The sequence below is a fragment of the Salmo salar genome, chromosome 11, assembly GCF_965601325.2.
Source record: "Salmo salar chromosome 11, fSalSal1, whole genome shotgun sequence".
Lineage (NCBI taxonomy): Eukaryota > Metazoa > Chordata > Actinopteri > Salmoniformes > Salmonidae > Salmo > Salmo salar.
Genome location: NC_138301.1, coordinates 63,190,043 through 63,214,342, shown reverse-complemented (window position 1 = coordinate 63,214,342; position 24,300 = coordinate 63,190,043).

Genomic DNA, 24,300 nt, shown 5'->3' with positions numbered 1-24,300 from the left:
CTACTGGAGATAATACCAGAGGGTAATACTGGTCCTTACTGTAGCTACTAGAGATAACACCAGAGGGTAATACTGATCCTTACTGTAGCTACTAGAGATAATACCAGAGGGTAATACTGATCCTTACTGTAGCTACTATAGATAACACCAGAGGGTAATACTGATCCTTACTGTAGCTACTAGAGATAATACCAGAGGGTAATACTGATCCTTACTGTAGCTACTAGAGATAATACCAGAGGGTAATACTAATCCTTACTGTAGCTACTAGAGATAATACCAGAGGGTAATACTGATCCTTACTGTAGCTACTAGAGATAATACTGATCCTTACAGTAGCTACTAGAGATAATACCAGAGGGTAATACTGATCCTTACTATAGCTACTAGAGATAATACTGATCCTTACAGTAGCTACTAGAGATAATACCAGAGGGTAATACTGATCCTTACTGTAGCTACTAGAGATAATACCAGAGGGTAATACTGATCCTTACAGTAGCTACTAGAGATAACACCAGAGGGTAATACTGATCCTTACTGTAGCTACTAGAGATAACACCAGAGGGTAATACTGATCCTTACTGTAGCTACTAGAGATAATACCAGAGGGTAATACTGATCCTTACTGTAGCTACTAGAGATAACACCAGAGGGTAATACTGATCCTTACTGTAGCTACTAGAGATAATACCAGAGGGTAATACTGATCCTTACTGTAGTTACTAGAGATAATACCAGAGGGTAATACTGATCCTTACTGTAGCTACTAGAGATAATACCAGAGGGTAATACTGATCCTTACTGTAGCTACTAGAGATAATACTGATCCTTACAGTAGCTACTAGAGATAATACCAGAGGGTAATACTGATCCTTACTGTAGCTACTAGAGATAATACTGATCCTTACAGTAGCTACTAGAGATAATACCAGAGGGTAATACTGATCCTTACTGTAGCTACTAGAGATAATACCAGAGGGTAATACTGATCCTTACTGTAGCTACTAGAGATAATACCAGAGGGTAATACTGATCCTTACTGTAGCTACTAGAGATAACACCAGAGGGTAATACTGAACCTTACTGTAGCTACTAGAGATAATACCAGAGGGTAATACTGATCCTTACTGTAGTTACTAGAGATAATACTGATCCTTACACTAGCTAGAGATAATACCAGAGGGTAATACTGATCCTGACTGTAGCTACTAGAGATAATACCAGAGGGTAATACTGATCCTTACTGTAGCTACTAGAGATACTACCAGAGGGTAATACTGATCCTTACTGTTGCTACTAGAGATAATACCAGAGGGCAATACTGATCCTTACTGTAGCTACTAGAGATAATACCAGAGGGTAATACTGATCCTTACTGTAGCTACTAGAGATAATACTGATCCTTACAGTAGCTATTAGAGATAATACCAGAGGGTAATACTGATCCTTACTGTAGCTACTAGAGATAATACTGATCCTTACAGTAGCTACTAGAGATAATACCAGAGGGTAATACTGATCCTTACAGTAGCTACTAGAGATAATACCAGAGGGTAATCCTGATCCTTACTGTAGCTACTAGAGATAATACCAGAGGGTAATACTGATCCTTACTGTAGCTACTAGAGATAATACCAGAGGGTAATACTGATCCTTACTGTAGCTACTAGAGATAATACCAGAGGGTAATACTGATCCTTACTGTAGCTACTGGAGATAATACCAGATGGTAATACTGATCCTTACTGTAGCTACTAGAGATAACACCAGAGGGTAATACTGATCCTTACTGTAGCTACTAGAGATAACACCAGAGGGTAATACTGATCCTTACTGTAGCTACTAGAGATAATACCAGAGGTTAATACTGATCCTTACTGTAGCTACTAGAGATAACACCAGAGGGTAATACTGATCCTTACTGTAGCTACTAGAGATAATACCAGAGGGTAATACTGATCCTTACTGTAGCTACTAGAGATAATACCAGAGGGTAATACTGATCCTTACTGTAGTTACTAGAGATAATACTGATCCTTACAGTAGCTAGAGATAATACCAGAGGGTAATACTGATCCTGACTGTAGCTACTAGAGATAATACCAGAGGGTAATATTGATCCTTACTGTAGCTACTAGAGATACTACCAGAGGGTAATACTGATCCTTACTGTTGCTACTAGAGATAATACCAGAGGGTAATACTGATCCTTACTGTAGCTACTAGAGATAATACCGGAGGGTAATACTGATCCTTACTGTAGCTACTAGAGATAATACCAGAGGGTAATACTGATCCTTACTGTAGCTACTAGAGATAATACCAGAGGGTAATACTGGTCCTTACTGTAGCTACTAGAGATAATACCAGAGGGTAATACTGATCCTTACTGTAGCTACTGGAGATAATACCAGAGGGTAATACTGGTCCTTACTGTAGCTACTAGAGATAACACCAGAGGGTAATACTGATCCTTACTGTAGCTACTAGAGATAATACCAGAGGGTAATACTGATCCTTACTGTAGCTACTATAGATAACACCAGAGGGTAATACTGATCCTTACTGTAGCTACTAGAGATAATACCAGAGGGTAATACTGATCCTTACTGTAGCTACTAGAGATAATACCAGAGGGTAATACTAATCCTTACTGTAGCTACTAGAGATAATACCAGAGGGTAATACTGATCCTTACTGTAGCTACTAGAGATAATACTGATCCTTACAGTAGCTACTAGAGATAATACCAGAGGGTAATACTGATCCTTACTATAGCTACTAGAGATAATACTGATCCTTACAGTAGCTACTAGAGATAATACCAGAGGGTAATACTGATCCTTACTGTAGCTACTAGAGATAATACCAGAGGGTAATACTGATCCTTACAGTAGCTACTAGAGATAACACCAGAGGGTAATACTGATCCTTACTGTAGCTACTAGAGATAACACCAGAGGGTAATACTGATCCTTACTGTAGCTACTAGAGATAATACCAGAGGGTAATACTGATCCTTACTGTAGCTACTAGAGATAACACCAGAGGGTAATACTGATCCTTACTGTAGCTACTAGAGATAATACCAGAGGGTAATACTGATCCTTACTGTAGTTACTAGAGATAATACCAGAGGGTAATACTGATCCTTACTGTAGCTACTAGAGATAATACCAGAGGGTAATACTGATCCTTACTGTAGCTACTAGAGATAATACTGATCCTTACAGTAGCTACTAGAGATAATACCAGAGGGTAATACTGATCCTTACTGTAGCTACTAGAGATAATACTGATCCTTACAGTAGCTACTAGAGATAATACCAGAGGGTAATACTGATCCTTACTGTAGCTACTAGAGATAATATCAGAGGGTATACTGATCCTTACTGTAGCTACTAGAGATAATACCAGAGGGTAATACTGATCCTTACTGTAGCTACTGGAGATAATACCAGATGGTAATACTGATCCTTACTGTAGCTACTAGAGATAATACCAGAGGGTAAAACTGATCCTTACTGTAGCTACTAGAGATAATACCAGAGTGTAATACTGATCCTCACTGTAGCTACTAGAGATAATACCAGAGGGTAATACTGGTGCTTACTGTAGCTACTAGAGATAATACCAGAGGGTAATACTGATCCTTACTGTAGCTACTAGAGATAACACCAGAGGGTAATACTGATCCTTACTGTAGCTACTAGAGATAATACCAGAGGTTAATACTGATCCTTACTGTAGCTACTAGAGATAACACCAGAGGGTAATACTGATCCTTACTGTAGCTACTAGAGATAATACCAGAGGGTAATACTGATCCTTACTGTAGCTACTAGAGATAATACCAGAGGGTAATACTGATCCTTACTGTAGTTACTAGAGATAATACTGATCCTTACAGTAGCTAGAGATAATACCAGAGGGTAATACTGATCCTGACTGTAGCTACTAGAGATAATACCAGAGGGTAATATTGATCCTTACTGTAGCTACTAGAGATACTACCAGAGGGTAATACTGATCCTTACTGTTGCTACTAGAGATAATACCAGAGGGTAATACTGATCCTTACTGTAGCTACTAGAGATAATACCGGAGGGTAATACTGATCCTTACTGTAGCTACTAGAGATAATACCAGAGGGTAATACTGATCCTTACTGTAGCTACTAGAGATAATACCAGAGGGTAATACTGGTCCTTACTGTAGCTACTAGAGATAATACCAGAGGGTAATACTGATCCTTACTGTAGCTACTGGAGATAATACCAGAGGGTAATACTGGTCCTTACTGTAGCTACTAGAGATAACACCAGAGGGTAATACTGATCCTTACTGTAGCTACTAGAGATAATACCAGAGGGTAATACTGATCCTTACTGTAGCTACTATAGATAACACCAGAGGGTAATACTGATCCTTACTGTAGCTACTAGAGATAATACCAGAGGGTAATACTGATCCTTACTGTAGCTACTAGAGATAATACCAGAGGGTAATACTAATCCTTACTGTAGCTACTAGAGATAATACCAGAGGGTAATACTGATCCTTACTGTAGCTACTAGAGATAATACTGATCCTTACAGTAGCTACTAGAGATAATACCAGAGGGTAATACTGATCCTTACTATAGCTACTAGAGATAATACTGATCCTTACAGTAGCTACTAGAGATAATACCAGAGGGTAATACTGATCCTTACTGTAGCTACTAGAGATAATACCAGAGGGTAATACTGATCCTTACAGTAGCTACTAGAGATAACACCAGAGGGTAATACTGATCCTTACTGTAGCTACTAGAGATAACACCAGAGGGTAATACTGATCCTTACTGTAGCTACTAGAGATAATACCAGAGGGTAATACTGATCCTTACTGTAGCTACTAGAGATAACACCAGAGGGTAATACTGATCCTTACTGTAGCTACTAGAGATAATACCAGAGGGTAATACTGATCCTTACTGTAGTTACTAGAGATAATACCAGAGGGTAATACTGATCCTTACTGTAGCTACTAGAGATAATACCAGAGGGTAATACTGATCCTTACTGTAGCTACTAGAGATAATACTGATCCTTACAGTAGCTACTAGAGATAATACCAGAGGGTAATACTGATCCTTACTGTAGCTACTAGAGATAATACTGATCCTTACAGTAGCTACTAGAGATAATACCAGAGGGTAATACTGATCCTTACTGTAGCTACTAGAGATAATATCAGAGGGTAATACTGATCCTTACTGTAGCTACTAGAGATAATACCAGAGGGTAATACTGATCCTTACTGTAGCTACTGGAGATAATACCAGATGGTAATACTGATCCTTACTGTAGCTACTAGAGATAATACCAGAGGGTAAAACTGATCCTTACTGTAGCTACTAGAGATAATACCAGAGTGTAATACTGATCCTCACTGTAGCTACTAGAGATAATACCAGAGGGTAATACTGGTGCTTACTGTAGCTACTAGAGATAATACCAGAGGGTAATACTGATCCTTACTGTAGCTACTAGAGATAATACCAGAGGGTAATACTGATCCTTACTGTAGCTACTAGAGATAATACCAGAGGGTAATACTGATCCTTAATGTAGCTACTAGAGATAATACAAGAGGGTAATACTGACCCTTACTGTAGCTACTAGAGATAATACCAGAGGGTAATACTGATCCTTACTGATGCTACTAGAGATAATACAAGAGGGTAATACTGATCCTTACTGTAGCTACTAGAGATAATACCAGAGGGTAATACTGATCCTTACTGTAGCTGATAGAGATAATACCAGAGGGTAATACTGATCCTTACTGTAGCTACTAGAGATAATACTGATCCTTACAGTAGCTACTAGAGATAATACCAGAGGGTAATACTGATCCTTACTGTAGCTACTAGAGATAATACTGATCCTTACAGTAGCTACTAGAGATAATACCAGAGGGTAATACTGATCCTTACTGTAGCTACTAGAGATAATACCAGAGGGTAATACTGATCCTTACTGTAGCTACTAGAGATAATACCAGAGGGTAATACTGATCCTTACTGTAGCTACTGGAGATAATACCAGATGGTAATACTGATCCTTACTGTAGCTACTAGAGATAACACCAGAGGGTAATACTGATCCTTACTGTAGCTACTAGAGATAATACCAGAGGGTAATACTGATCCTTACTGTAGCTACTGGAGATAATACCAGATGGTAATACTGATCCTTACTGTAGCTACTAGAGATAACACCAGAGGGTAATACTGATCCTTACTGTAGCTACTAGAGATAACACCAGAGGGTAATACTGATCCTTACTGTAGCTACTAGAGATAATACCAGAGGGTAATACTGATCCTTACTGTAGCTACTAGAGATAACACCAGAGGGTAATACTGATCCTTACTGTAGCTACTAGAGATAATACCAGAGGGTAATACTGATCCTTACTGTAGCTACTAGAGATAATACCAGAGGGTAATACTGATCCTTACTGTAGCTACTAGAGATAATACCAGAGGGTAATACTGATCCTTACTGTAGCTACTAGAGATAATACTGATCCTTACAGTAGCTACTAGAGATAATACCAGAGGGTAATACTGATCCTTACTGTAGCTACTAGAGATAATACTGATCCTTACAGTAGCTACTAGAGATAATACCAGAGGGTAATACTGATCCTTACTGTAGCTACTAGAGATAATACCAGAGGGTAATACTGATCCTTACTGTAGCTACTAGAGATAATACCAGAGGGTAATACTGATCCTTACTGTAGCTACTGGAGATAATACCAGATGGTAATACTGATCCTTACTGTAGCTACTAGAGATAACACCAGAGGGTAATACTGATCCTTACTGTAGCTACTAGAGATAACACCAGAGGTTAATACTGATCCTTACTGTAGCTACTAGAGATAACACCAGAGGGGAATACTGATCCTTACTGTAGTTACTAGAGATAATACTGATCCTTACAGTAGCTAGAGATAATACCAGAGGGTAATACTGATCCTTACTGTAGCTGATAGAGATAATACCAGAGGGTAATACTGATCCTTACTGTAGCTACTAGAGATAATACTGATCCTTACAGTAGCTACTAGAGATAATACCAGAGGGTAATACTGATCCTTACTGTAGCTACTAGAGATAATACTGATCCTTACAGTAGCTACTAGAGATAATACCAGAGGGTAATACTGATCCTTACTGTAGCTACTAGAGATAATACCAGAGGGTAATACTGATCCTTACTGTAGCTACTAGAGATAATACCAGAGGGTAATACTGATCCTTACTGTAGCTACTGGAGATAATACCAGATGGTAATACTGATCCTTACTGTAGCTACTAGAGATAACACCAGAGGGTAATACTGATCCTTACTGTAGCTACTAGAGATAATACCAGAGGGTAATACTGATCCTTACTGTAGCTACTGGAGATAATACCAGATGGTAATACTGATCCTTACTGTAGCTACTAGAGATAACACCAGAGGGTAATACTGATCCTTACTGTAGCTACTAGAGATAACACCAGAGGGTAATACTGATCCTTACTGTAGCTACTAGAGATAATACCAGAGGGTAATACTGATCCTTACTGTAGCTACTAGAGATAACACCAGAGGGTAATACTGATCCTTACTGTAGCTACTAGAGATAATACCAGAGGGTAATACTGATCCTTACTGTAGCTACTAGAGATAATACCAGAGGGTAATACTGATCCTTACTGTAGCTACTAGAGATAATACCAGAGGGTAATACTGATCCTTACTGTAGCTACTAGAGATAATACTGATCCTTACAGTAGCTACTAGAGATAATACCAGAGGGTAATACTGATCCTTACTGTAGCTACTAGAGATAATACTGATCCTTACAGTAGCTACTAGAGATAATACCAGAGGGTAATACTGATCCTTACTGTAGCTACTAGAGATAATACCAGAGGGTAATACTGATCCTTACTGTAGCTACTAGAGATAATACCAGAGGGTAATACTGATCCTTACTGTAGCTACTGGAGATAATACCAGATGGTAATACTGATCCTTACTGTAGCTACTAGAGATAACACCAGAGGGTAATACTGATCCTTACTGTAGCTACTAGAGATAACACCAGAGGTTAATACTGATCCTTACTGTAGCTACTAGAGATAACACCAGAGGGGAATACTGATCCTTACTGTAGTTACTAGAGATAATACTGATCCTTACAGTAGCTAGAGATAATACCAGAGGGTAATACTGATCCTTACTGTAGCTACCAGAGATAATACCAGAGGGTAATACTGATCCTTACTGTAGCTACTAGAGATAATACTGATCCTTACTGTAGCTACTAGAGATAATACTGATCCTTACTGTAGCTACTAGAGATAACACCAGAGGGTAATACTGATCCTTACTGTAGCTACTAGAGATAATACCAGAGGGTAATACTGGTGCTTACTGTAGCTACTAGAGATAATACCAGAGGGTAATAATGATCCTTACTGTAGCTACTAGAGATAATACCAGAGGGTAATACTGATCCTTACTGTAGCTACTAGAGATAATACCAGAGGGTAATACTGACCCCTACTGTAGCTACTAGAGATAATACCAGAGGGTAATACTGATCCTTACTGTAAACTACTAGAGATAATACCAGAGGGTAATACTGATCCTTACTGTAGCTACTAGAGATAATACCAGAGGGTAATACTTATCCTTACTGTAGCTACTAGAGATAATACCAGAGGGTAATACTGATCCTTACTGTAGCTACTAGAGATAATACCAGAGGGTAATACTGATCCTTACTGTAGCTACTAGAGATAATACTGATCCTTACAGTAGCTACTAGAGATAATACCAGAGGGTAATACTGATCCTTACTGTAGCTACTAGAGATAATACTGATCCTTACAGTAGCTACTAGAGATAATACCAGAGGGTAATACTGATCATTACTGTAGCTACTAGAGATAATACCAGAGGGTAATACTGATCCTTACTGTAGCTACTAGAGATAATACCAGAGGGTAATACCGATCCTTACTGTAGCTACTGGAGATAATACCAGATGGTAATACTGATCCTTACTGTAGCTACTAGAGATAACACCAGAGGGTAATACTGATCCTTACTGTAGCTACTAGAGATAACACCAGAGGGTAATACTGATCCTTACTGTAGCTACTAGAGATAACACCAGAGGGTAATACTGATCCTTACTGTAGCTACTAGAGATAATACCAGAGGGTAATACTGATCCTTACTCTAGCTACTATAGATAACACCAGAGGGTAATACTGATCCTTACTGTAGCTACTAGAGATAATACCAGAGGGTAATACTGATCCTTACTGTAGCTACTAGAGATAATACCAGAGGGTAATACTAATCCTTACTGTAGCTACTAGAGATAATACCAGAGGTAATACTGATCCTTACTGTAGCTACTAGAGATAATACTGATCCTTACAGTAGCTACTAGAGATAATACCAGAGGGTAATACTGATCCTTACTGTAGCTACTAGAGATAATACTGATCCTTACAGTAGCTACTAGAGATAATACCAGAGGGTAATACTGATCCTTACTGTAGCTACTAGAGATAATACCAGAGGGTAATACTGATCCTTACTGTAGCTACTAGAGATAACACCAGAGGGTAATACTGATCCTTACTGTAGCTACTAGAGATAACACCAGAGGGTAATACTGATCCTTACTGTAGCTACTAGAGATAATACCAGAGGGTAATACTGATCCTTACTGTAGCTACCAGAGATAATACCAGAGGGTAATAATGATCCTTACTGTAGCTACCAGAGATAATACCAGAGGGTAATACTGATCCTTACTGTAGCTACTATAGATAACACCAGAGGGTAATACTGATCCTTACTGTAGCTACTAGAGATAATACCAGAGGGTAATACTGATCCTTACTGTAGCTACTAGAGATAATACCAGAGGGTAATACTAATCCTTACTGTAGCTACTAGAGATAATACCAGAGGGTAATACTGATCCTTACTGTAGCTACTAGAGATAATACTGATCCTTACAGTAGCTACTAGAGATAATACCAGAGGGTAATACTGATCCTTACTATAGCTACTAGAGATAATACTGATCCTTACAGTAGCTACTAGAGATAATACCAGAGGGTAATACTGATCCTTACTGTAGCTACTAGAGATAATACCAGAGGGTAATACTGATCCTTACAGTAGCTACTAGAGATAACACCAGAGGGTAATACTGATCCTTACTGTAGCTACTAGAGATAACACCAGAGGGTAATACTGATCCTTACTGTAGCTACTAGAGATAATACCAGAGGGTAATACTGATCCTTACTGTAGCTACTAGAGATAACACCAGAGGGTAATACTGATCCTTACTGTAGCTACTAGAGATAATACCAGAGGGTAATACTGATCCTTACTGTAGTTACTAGAGATAATACCAGAGGGTAATACTGATCCTTACTGTAGCTACTAGAGATAATACCAGAGGGTAATACTGATCCTTACTGTAGCTACTAGAGATAATACTGATCCTTACAGTAGCTACTAGAGATAATACCAGAGGGTAATACTGATCCTTACTGTAGCTACTAGAGATAATACTGATCCTTACAGTAGCTACTAGAGATAATACCAGAGGGTAATACTGATCCTTACTGTAGCTACTAGAGATAATATCAGAGGGTAATACTGATCCTTACTGTAGCTACTAGAGATAATACCAGAGGGTAATACTGATCCTTACTGTAGCTACTGGAGATAATACCAGATGGTAATACTGATCCTTACTGTAGCTACTAGAGATAATACCAGAGGGTAAAACTGATCCTTACTGTAGCTACTAGAGATAATACCAGAGTGTAATACTGATCCTCACTGTAGCTACTAGAGATAATACCAGAGGGTAATACTGGTGCTTACTGTAGCTACTAGAGATAATACCAGAGGGTAATACTGATCCTTACTGTAGCTACTAGAGATAATACCAGAGGGTAATAATGATCCTTACTGTAGCTACTAGAGATAATACCAGAGGGTAATACTGATCCTTAATGTAGCTACTAGAGATAATACAAGAGGGTAATACTGACCCTTACTGTAGCTACTAGAGATAATACCAGAGGGTAATACTGATCCTTACTGATGCTACTAGAGATAATACAAGAGGGTAATACTGATCCTTACTGTAGCTACTAGAGATAATACCAGAGGGTAATACTGATCCTTACTGTAGCTGATAGAGATAATACCAGAGGGTAATACTGATCCTTACTGTAGCTACTAGAGATAATACTGATCCTTACAGTAGCTACTAGAGATAATACCAGAGGGTAATACTGATCCTTACTGTAGCTACTAGAGATAATACTGATCCTTACAGTAGCTACTAGAGATAATACCAGAGGGTAATACTGATCCTTACTGTAGCTACTAGAGATAATACCAGAGGGTAATACTGATCCTTACTGTAGCTACTAGAGATAATACCAGAGGGTAATACTGATCCTTACTGTAGCTACTGGAGATAATACCAGATGGTAATACTGATCCTTACTGTATCTACTAGAGATAACACCAAAGGGTAATACTGATCCTTACTGTAGCTACTAGAGATAATACCAGAGGGTAATACTGATCCTTACTGTAGCTACTGGAGATAATACCAGATGGTAATACTGATCCTTACTGTAGCTACTAGAGATAACACCAGAGGGTAATACTGATCCTTACTGTAGCTACTAGAGATAACACCAGAGGGTAATACTGATCCTTACTGTAGCTACTAGAGATAATACCAGAGGGTAATACTGATCCTTACTGTAGCTACTAGAGATAACACCAGAGGGTAATACTGATCCTTACTGTAGCTACTAGAGATAATACCAGAGGGTAATACTGATCCTTACTGTAGCTACTAGAGATAATACCAGAGGGTAATACTGATCCTTACTGTAGCTACTAGAGATAATACCAGAGGGTAATACTGATCCTTACTGTAGCTACTAGAGATAATACTGATCCTTACAGTAGCTACTAGAGATAATACCAGAGGGTAATACTGATCCTTACTGTAGCTACTAGAGATAATACTGATCCTTACAGTAGCTACTAGAGATAATACCAGAGGGTAATACTGATCCTTACTGTAGCTACTAGAGATACTACCAGAGGGTAATACTGATCCTTACTGTAGCTACTAGAGATAATACCAGAGGGTAATACTGATCCTTACTGTAGCTACTGGAGATAATACCAGATGGTAATACTGATCCTTACTGTAGCTACTAGAGATAACACCAGAGGGTAATACTGATCCTTACTGTAGCTACTAGAGATAACACAAGAGGGTAATACTGATCCTTACTGTAGCTACTAGAGATAACACCAGAGAGAAATACTGATCCTTACTGTAGTTACTAGAGATAATACTGATCCTTACAGTAGCTAGAGATAATACCAGAGGGTAATACTGATCCTTACTGTAGCTACCAGAGATAATACCAGAGGGTAATACTGATCCTTACTGTAGCTACTAGAGATAATACTGATCCTTACTGTAGCTACTAGAGATAATACTGATCCTTACTGTAGCTACTAGAGATAACACCAGAGGGTAATACTGATCCTTACTGTAGCTACTAGAGATAATACCAGAGGGTAATACTGGTGCTTACTGTAGCTACTAGAGATAATACCAGAGGGTAATACTGATCCTTACTGTAGCTACTAGAGATAATACTGATCCTTACAGTAGCTACTAGAGATAATACCAGAGGGTAATACTGATCCTTACTGTAGCTACTAGAGATAATACTGATCCTTACAGTAGCTACTAGAGATAATACCAGAGGGTAATACTGATCCTTACTGTAGCTACTAGAGATACTACCAGAGGGTAATACTGATCCTTACTGTAGCTACTAGAGATAATACCAGAGGGTAATACTGATCCTTACTGTAGCTACTGGAGATAATACCAGATGGTAATACTGATCCTTACTGTAGCTACTAGAGATAACACCAGAGGGTAATACTGATCCTTACTGTAGCTACTAGAGATAACACCAGAGGGTAATACTGATCCTTACTGTAGCTACTAGAGATAACACCAGAGAGAAATACTGATCCTTACTGTAGTTACTAGAGATAATACTGATCCTTACAGTAGCTAGAGATAATACCAGAGGGTAATACTGATCCTTACTGTAGCTACCAGAGATAATACCAGAGGGTAATACTGATCCTTACTGTAGCTACTAGAGATAATACTGATCCTTACTGTAGCTACTAGAGATAATACTGATCCTTACTGTAGCTACTAGAGATAACACCAGAGGGTAATACTGATCCTTACTGTAGCTACTAGAGATAATACCAGAGGGTAATACTGGTGCTTACTGTAGCTACTAGAGATAATACCAGAGGGTAATACTGATCCTTACTGTAGCTACTAGAGATAATACCAGAGGGTAATAATGATCCTTACTGTAGCTACTAGAGATAATACCAGAGGGTAATACTGATCCTTACTGTAGCTACTAGAGATAATACCAGAGGGTAATACTGACCCCTACTGTAGCTACTAGAGATAATACCAGAGGGTAATACTGATCCTTACTGTAAACTACTAGAGATAATACCAGAGGGTAATACTGATCCTTACTGTAGCTACTAGAGATAATACCAGAGGGTAATACTTATCCTTACTGTAGCTACTAGAGATAATACCAGAGGGTAATACTGATCCTTACTGTAGCTACTAGAGATAATACCAGAGGGTAATACTGATCCTTACTGTAGCTACTAGAGATAATACTGATCCTTACAGTAGCTACTAGAGATAATACCAGAGGGTAATACTGATCCTTACTGTAGCTACTAGAGATAATACTGATCCTTACAGTAGCTACTAGAGATAATACCAGAGGGTAATACTGATCATTACTGTAGCTACTAGAGATAATACCAGAGGGTAATACTGATCCTTACTGTAGCTACTAGAGATAATACCAGAGGGTAATACCGATCCTTACTGTAGCTACTGGAGATAATACCAGATGGTAATACTGATCCTTACTGTAGCTACTAGAGATAACACCAGAGGGTAATACTGATCCTTACTGTAGCTACTAGAGATAATACCAGAGGGTAATACTGATCCTTACTCTAGCTACTATAGATAACACCAGAGGGTAATACTGATCCTTACTGTAGCTACTAGAGATAATACCAGAGGGTAATACTGATCCTTACTGTAGCTACTAGAGATAATACCAGAGGGTAATACTGATCCTTACTGTAGCTACTAGAGATAATACCAGAGGGTAATACTGATCCTTACTGTAGCTACTAGAGATAATACTGATCCTTACAGTAGCTACTAGAGATAATACCAGAGGGTAATACTGATCCTTACTGTAGCTACTAGAGATAATACTGATCCTTACAGTAGCTACTAGAGATAATACCAGAGGGTAATACTGATCCTTACTGTAGCTACTAGAGATAATACCAGAGGGTAATACTGATCCTTACTGTAGCTACTAGAGATAACACCAGAGGGTAATACTGATCCTTACTGTAGCTACTAGAGATAACACCAGAGGGTAATACTGATCCTTACTGTAGCTACTAGAGATAATACCAGAGGGTAATACTGATCCTTACTGTAGCTACTAGAGATAACACCAGAGGGTAATACTGATCCTTACTGTAGCTACTAGAGATAATACCAGAGGGTAATACTGATCCTTACTGTAGTTACTAGAGATAATACCAGAGGGTAATACTGATCCTTACTGTAGCTACTAGAGATAACACCAGAGGGTAATACTGATCCTTACTGTAGCTACTAGAGATAATACCAGAGGGTAATACTGATCCTTACTGTAGCTACTAGAGATAACACCAGAGGGTAATACTGATCCTTACTGTAGCTACTAGAGATAATACCAGAGGGTAATACTGATCCTTACTGTAGCTACTAGAGATACTACTGATCCTTACAGTAGCTACTAGAGATAATACCAGAGGGTAATACTGATCCTTACTGTAGCTACTAGAGATAATACTGATCCTTACAGTAGCTACTAGAGATAATACCAGAGGGTAATACTGATCCTTACTGTAGCTACTAGAGATAATACCAGAGGGTAATACTGATCCTTACTGTAGCTACTAGAGATAATACCAGAGGGTAATACTGATCCTTACTGTAGCTACTGGAGATAATACCAGATGGTAATACTGATCCTTACTGTAGCTACTAGAGATAATACCAGAGGGTAATACTGATCCTTACTGTAGCTACTAGAGATAATACCAGAGTGTAATACTGATCCTTACTGTAGCTACTAGAGATAATACCAGAGGGTAATACTGGTGCTTACTGTAGCTACTAGAGATAATACCAGAGGGTAATACTGATCCTTACTGTAGCTACTAGAGATAATACCAGAGGGTAATAATGATCCTTACTGTAGCTACTAGAGATAATACCAGAGGGTAATACTGATCCTTAATGTAGCTACTAGAGATAATACAAGAGGGTAATACTGACCCTTACTGTAGCTACTAGAGATAATACCAGAGGGTAATACTGATCCTTACTGATGCTACTAGAGATAATACAAGAGGGTAATACTGATCCTTACTGTAGCTACTAGAGATAATACCAGAGGGTAATACTGATCCTTACTGTAGCTGATAGAGATAATACCAGAGGGTAATACTGATCCTTACTGTAGCTACTAGAGATAATACTGATCCTTACAGTAGCTACTAGAGATAATACCAGAGGGTAATACTGATCCTTACTGTAGCTACTAGAGATAATACTGATCCTTACAGTAGCTACTAGAGATAATACCAGAGGGTAATACTGATCCTTACTGTAGCTACTAGAGATAATACCAGAGGGTAATACTGATCCTTACTGTAGCTACTAGAGATAATACCAGAGGGTAATACTGATCCTTACTGTAGCTACTGGAGATAATACCAGATGGTAATACTGATCCTTACTGTAGCTACTAGAGATAACACCAGAGGGTAATACTGATCCTTACTGTAGCTACTAGAGATAACACCAGAGGGTAATACTGATCCTTACTGTAGCTACTAGAGATAATACCAGAGGGTAATACTGATCCTTACTGTAGCTACTAGAGATAACACCAGAGGGTAATACTGATCCTTACTGTAGCTACTAGAGATAATACCAGAGGGTAATACTGATCCTTACTGTAGCTACTAGAGATAATACCAGATGGTAATACTGATCCTTACTGTAGCTACTAGAGATAATACAAGAGGGTAATACTGATCCTTACTGTAGCTACTAGAGATAATACCAGAGGGTAATACTGATCCTTACTGTAGCTACTAGAGATAATACCAGAGGGTAATACTGATCCTTACTGTAGCTACTAGAGATAATACTGATCCTTACAGTAGCTACTAGAGATAATACCAGAGGGTAATACTGATCCTTACTGTAGCTACTAGAGATAATACTGATCCTTACAGTAGCTACTAGAGATAATACCAGAGGGTAATACTGATCCTTACTGTAGCTACTAGAGATAATACCAGAGGGTAATACTGGTCCTTACTGTAGCTACTAGAGATAATACCAGAGGGTAATACTGATCCTTACTGTAGTTACTAGAGATAATACTGATCCTTACAGTAGCTAGAGATAATACCAGAGGGTAATACTGATCCTTACTGTAGCTACCAGAGATAATACCAGAGGGTAATAATGATCCTTACTGTAGCTACCAGAGATAATACCAGAGGGTAATACTGATCCTTACTGTAGCTACTATAGATAACACCAGAGGGTAATACTGATCCTTACTGTAGCTACTAGAGATAATACCAGAGGGTAATACTGATCCTTACTGTAGCTACTAGAGATAATACCAGAGGGTAATACTGATCCTTACTGTAGCTACTAGAGATAATACCAGAGGGTAATACTGATCCTTACTGTAGCTACTAGAGATAATACTGATCCTTACAGTAGCTACTAGAGATAATACCAGAGGGTAATACTGATCCTTACTATAGCTACTAGAGATAATACTGATCCTTACAGTAGCTACTAGAGATAATACCAGAGGGTAATACTGATCCTTACTGTAGCTACTAGAGATAATACCAGAGGGTAATACTGATCCTTACAGTAGCTACTAGAGATAACACCAGAGGGTAATACTGATCCTTACTGTAGCTACTAGAGATAACACCAGAGGGTAATACTGATCCTTACTGTAGCTACTAGAGATAATACCAGAGGGTAATACTGATCCTTACTGTAGCTACTAGAGATAACACCAGAGGGTAATACTGATCCTTATTGTAGCTACTAGAGATAATACCAGAGGGTAATACTGATCCTTACTGTAGTTACTAGAGATAATACCAGAGGGTAATACTGATCCTTACTGTAGCTACTAGAGATAATACCAGAGGGTAATACTGATCCTTACTGTAGCTACTAGAGATAATACTGATCCTTACAGTAGCTACTAGAGATAATACCAGAGGGTAATACTGATCCTTACTGTAGCTACTAGAGATAATACTGATCCTTACAGTAGCTACTAGAGATAATACCAGAGGGTAATACTGATCCTTACTGTAGCTACTAGAGATAATATCAGAGGGTAATACTGATCCTTACTGTAGCTTCTAGAGATAATACCAGAGGGTAATACTGATCCTTACTGTAGCTACTGGAGATAATACCAGATGGTAATACTGATCCTTACTGTAGCTACTAGAGATAATACCAGAGGGTAAAACTGATCCTTACTGTAGCTACTAGAGATAATACCAGAGTGTAATACTGATCCTCACTGTAGCTACTAGAGATAATACCAGAGGGTAATACTGGTGCTTACTGTAGCTACTAGAGATAATACCAGAGGGTAATACTGATCCTTACTGTAGCTACTAGAGATAATACCAGAGGGTAATAATGATCCTTACTGTAGCTACTAGAGATAATACCAGAGGGTAATACTGATCCTTAATGTAGCTACTAGAGATAATACAAGAGGGTAATACTGACCCTTACTCTAGCTACTAGAGATAATACCAGAGGGTAATACTGATCCTTACTGATGCTACTAGAGATAATACAAGAGGGTAATACTGATCCTTACTGTAGCTACTAGAGATAATACCAGAGGGTAATACTGATCCTTACTGTAGCTGATAGAGATAATACCAGAGGGTAATACTGATCCTTACTGTAGCTACTAGAGATAATACTGATCCTTACAGTAGCTACTAGAGATAATACCAGAGGGTAATACTGATCCTTACTGTAGCTACTAGAGATAATACTGATCCTTACAGTAGCTACTAGAGATAATACCAGAGGGTAATACTGATCCTTACTGTAGCTACTAGAGATAATACCAGAGGGTAATACTGATCCTTACTGTAGCTACTAGAGATAATACCAGAGGGTAATACTGATCCTTACTGTAGCTACTGGAGATAATACCAGATGGTAATACTGATCCTTACTGTAGCTACTAGAGATAACACCAGAGGGTAATACTGATCCTTACTGTAGCTACTAGAGATAATACTGATCCTTACAGTAGCTACTAGAGATAATACCAGAGGGTAATACTGATCATTACTGTAGCTACTAGAGATAATACCAGAGGGTAATACTGATCCTTACTGTAGCTACTAGAGATAATACCAGAGGGTAATACCGATCCTTACTGTAGCTACTGGAGATAATACCAGATGGTAATACTGATCCTTACTGTAGCTACTAGAGATAACACCAGAGGGTAATACTGATCCTTACTGTAGCTACTAGAGATAACACCAGAGGGTAATACTGATCCTTACTGTAGCTACTAGAGATAACACCAGAGGGTAATACTGATCCTTACTGTAGCTACTAGAGATAATACCAGAGGGTAATACTGATCCTTACTCTAGCTACTATAGATAACACCAGAGGGTAATACTGATCCTTTCTGTAGCTACTAGAGATAATACCAGAGGGTAATACTGATCCTTACTGTAGCTACTAGAGATAATACCAGAGGGTAATACTAATCCTTACTGTAGCTACTAGAGATAATACCAGAGGGTAATACTGATCCTTACTGTAGCTACTAGAGATAATACTGATCCTTACAGTAGCTACTAGAGATAATACCAGAAGGTAATACTGATCCTTACTGTAGCTACTAGAGATAATACTGATCCTTACAGTAGCTACTAGAGATAATACCAGAGGGTAATACTGATCCTTACTGTAGCTACTAGAGATAATACCAGAGGGTAATACTGATCCTTACTGTAGCTACTAGAGATAACACCAGAGGGTAATACTGATCCTTACTGTAGCTACTAGAGATAACACCAGAGGGTAATACTGATCCTTACTGTAGCTACTAGAGATAATACCAGAGGGTAATACTGATCCTTACTGTAGCTACTAGAGATAACACCAGAGGGTAATACTGATCCTTACTGTAGCTACTAGAGATAATACCAGAGGGTAATACTGATCCTTACTGTAGTTACTAGAGATAATACCAGAGTGTAATACTGATCCTTACTGTAGCTACTAGAGATAACACCAGAGGGTAATACTGATCCTTACTGTAGCTACTAGAGATAATACCAGAGGGTAATACTGATCCTTACTGTAGCTACTAGAGATAACACCAGAGGGTAATACTGATCCTTACTGTAGCTACTAGAGATAATACCAGAGGGTAATACTGATCCTTACTGTAGCTACTAGAGATAATACTGATCCTTACAGTAGCTACTAGAGATAATACCAGAGGGTAATACTGATCCTTACTGTAGCTACTAGAGATAATACTGATCCTTACAGTAGCTACTAGAGATAATACCAGATGGTAATACTGATCCTTACTGTAGCTACTAGAGATAATACCAGAGGGTAAAACTGATCCTTACTGTAGCTACTAGAGATAATACCAGAGTGTAATACTGATCCTCACTGTAGCTACTAGAGATAATACCAGAGGGTAATACTGGTGCTTACTGTAGCTACTAGAGATAATACCAGAGGGTAATACTGATCCTTACTGTAGCTACTAGAGATAATACCAGAGGGTAATAATGATCCTTACTGTAGCTACTAGAGATAATACCAGAGGGTAATACTGATCCTTAATGTAGCTACTAGAGATAATACAAGAGGGTAATACTGACCCTTACTGTAGCTACTAGAGATAATACCAGAGGGTAATACTGATCCTTACTGATGCTACTAGAGATAATACAAGAGGGTAATACTGATCCTTACTGTAGCTACTAGAGATAATACCAGAGGGTAATACTGATCCTTACTGTAGCTGATAGAGATAATACCAGAGGGTAATACTGATCCTTACTGTAGCTACTAGAGATAATACTGATCCTTACAGTAGCTACTAGAGATAATACCAGAGGGTAATACTGATCCTTACTGTAGCTACTAGAGATAATACTGATCCTTACAGTAGCTACTAGAGATAATACCAGAGGGTAATACTGATCCTTACTGTAGCTACTAGAGATAATACCAGAGGGTAATACTGATCCTTACTGTAGCTACTAGAGATAATACCAGAGGGTAATACTGATCCTTACTGTAGCTACTGGAGATAATACCAGATGGTAATACTGATCCTTACTGTAGCTACTAGAGATAACACCAGAGGGTAATACTGATCCTTACTGTAGCTACTAGAGATAATACTGATCCTTACAGTAGCTACTAGAGATAATACCAGAGGGTAATACTGATCATTACTGTAGCTACTAGAGATAATACCAGAGGGTAATACTGATCCTTACTGTAGCTACTAGAGATAATACCAGAGGGTAATACCGATCCTTACTGTAGCTACTGGAGATAATACCAGATGGTAATACTGATCCTTACTGTAGCTACTAGAGATAACACCAGAGGGTAATACTGATCCTTACTGTAGCTACTAGAGATAACACCAGAGGGTAATACTGATCCTTACTGTAGCTACTAGAGATAACACCAGAGGGTAATACTGATCCTTACTGTAGCTACTAGAGATAATACCAGAGGGTAATACTGATCCTTACTCTAGCTACTATAGATAACACCAGAGGGTAATACTGATCCTTACTGTAGCTACTAGAGATAATACCAGAGGGTAATACTGATCCTTACTGTAGCTACTAGAGATAATACCAGAGGGTAATACTAATCCTTACTGTAGCTACTAGAGATAATACCAGAGGGTAATACTGATCCTTACTGTAGCTACTAGAGATAATACTGATCCTTACAGTAGCTACTAGAGATAATACCAGAAGGTAATACTGATCCTTACTGTAGCTACTAGAGATAATACTGATCCTTACAGTAGCTACTAGAGATAATACCAGAGGGTAATACTGATCCTTACTGTAGCTACTAGAGATAATACCAGAGGGTAATACTGATCCTTACTGTAGCTACTAGAGATAACACCAGAGGGTAATACTGATCCTTACTGTAGCTACTAGAGATAACACCAGAGGGTAATACTGATCCTTACTGTAGCTACTAGAGATAATACCAGAGGGTAATACTGATCCTTACTGTAGCTACTAGAGATAACACCAGAGGGTAATACTGATCCTTACTGTAGCTACTAGAGATAATACCAGAGGGTAATACTGATCCTTACTGTAGTTACTAGAGATAATACCAGAGGGTAATACTGATCCTTACTGTAGCTACTAGAGATAACACCAGAGGGTAATACTGATCCTTACTGTAGCTACTGGAGATAATACCAGAGGGTAATACTGATCCTTACTGTAGCTACTAGAGATAACACCAGAGGGTAATACTGATCCTTACTGTAGCTACTAGAGATAATACCAGAGGGTAATACTGATCCTTACTGTAGCTACTAGAGATAATACTGATCCTTACAGTAGCTACTAGAGATAATACCAGAGGGTAATACTGATCCTTACTGTAGCTACTAGAGATAATACTGATCCTTACAGTAGCTACTAGAGATAATACCAGAGGGTAATACTGATCCTTACTGTAGCTACTAGAGATAATACCAGAGGGTAATACTGATCCTTACTGTAGCTACTAGAGATAATACCAGAGGGTAATACTGATCCTTACTGTAGCTACTGGAGATAATACCAGATGGTAATACTGATCCTTACTGTAGCTACTAGAGATAATACCAGAGGGTAATACTGATCCTTACTGTAGCTACTAGAGATAATACCAGAGTGTAATACTGATCCTTACTGTAGCTACTAGAGATAATACCAGAGGGTAATACTGGTGCTTACTGTAGCTACTAGAGATAATACCAGAGGGTAATACTGATCCTTACTGTAGCTACTAGAGATAATACCAGAGGGTAATAATGATCCTTACTGTAGCTACTAGAGATAATACCAGAGGGTAATACTGATCCTTAATGTAGCTACTAGAGATAATACAAGAGGGTAATACTGACCCTTACTGTAGCTACTAGAGATAATACCAGAGGGTAATACTGATCCTTACTGATGCTACTAGAGATAATACAAGAGGGTAATACTGATCCTTACTGTAGCTACTAGAGATAATACCAGAGGGTAATACTGATCCTTACTGTAGCTGATAGAGATAATACCAGAGGGTAATACTGATCCTTACTGTAGCTACTAGAGATAATACTGATCCTTACAGTAGCTACTAGAGATAATACCAGAGGGTAATACTGATCCTTACTGTAGCTACTGGAGATAATACTGATCCTTACAGTAGCTACTAGAGATAATACCAGTTTGTAATACTGATCCTTACTGTAGCTACTAGAGATAATACCAGAGGGTAATACTGATCCTTACTGTAGCTACTAGAGATAATACCAGAGGGTAATACTGATCCTTACTGTAGCTACTGGAGATAATACCAGATGGTAATACTGATCCTTACTGTAGCTACTAGAGATAACACCAGAGGGTAATACTGATCCTTACTGTAGCTACTAGAGATAATACCAGAGGGTAATACTGATCCTTACTGATGCTACTAGAGATAATACAAGAGGGTAATACTGATCCTTACTGTAGCTACTAGAGATAATACCAGAGGGTAATACTGATCCTTACTGTAGCTGATAGAGATAATACCAGAGGGTAATACTGATCCTTACTGTAGCTACTAGAGATAATACTGATCCTTACAGTAGCTACTAGAGATAATACCAGAGGGTAATACTGATCCTTACTGTAGCTACTAGAGATAATACTGATCCTTACAGTAGCTACTAGAGATAATACCAGAGGGTAATACTGATCCTTACTGTAGCTACTAGAGATAATACCAGAGGGTAATACTGATCCTTACTGTAGCTACTAGAGATAATACCAGAGGGTAATACTGATCCTTACTGTAGCTACTGGAGATAATACCAGATGGTAATACTGATCCTTACTGTAGCTACTAGAGATAACACCAGAGGGTAATACTGATCCTTACTGTAGCTACTAGAGATAATACTGATCCTTACAGTAGCTACTAGAGATAATACCAGAGGGTAATACTGATCATTACTGTAGCTACTAGAGATAATACCAGAGGGTAATACTGATCCTTACTGTAGCTACTAGAGATAATACCAGAGGGTAATACCGATCCTTACTGTAGCTACTGGAGATAATACCAGATGGTAATACTGATCCTTACTGTAGCTACTAGAGATAACACCAGAGGGTAATACTGATCCTTACTGTAGCTACTAGAGATAACACCAGAGGGTAATACTGATCCTTACTGTAGCTACTAGAGATAACACCAGAGGGTAATACTGATCCTTACTGTAGCTACTAGAGATAATACCAGAGGGTAATACTGATCCTTACTCTAGCTACTATAGATAACACCAGAGGGTAATACTGATCCTTACTGTAGCTACTAGAGATAATACCAGAGGGTAATACTGATCCTTACTGTAGCTACTAGAGATAATACCAGAGGGTAATACTAATCCTTACTGTAGCTACTAGAGATAATACCAGAGGGTAATACTGATCCTTACTGTAGCTACTAGAGATAATACTGATCCTTACAGTAGCTACTAGAGATAATACCAGAAGGTAATACTGATCCTTACTGTAGCTACTAGAGATAATACTGATCCTTACAGTAGCTACTAGAGATAATACCAGAGGGTAATACTGATCCTTACTG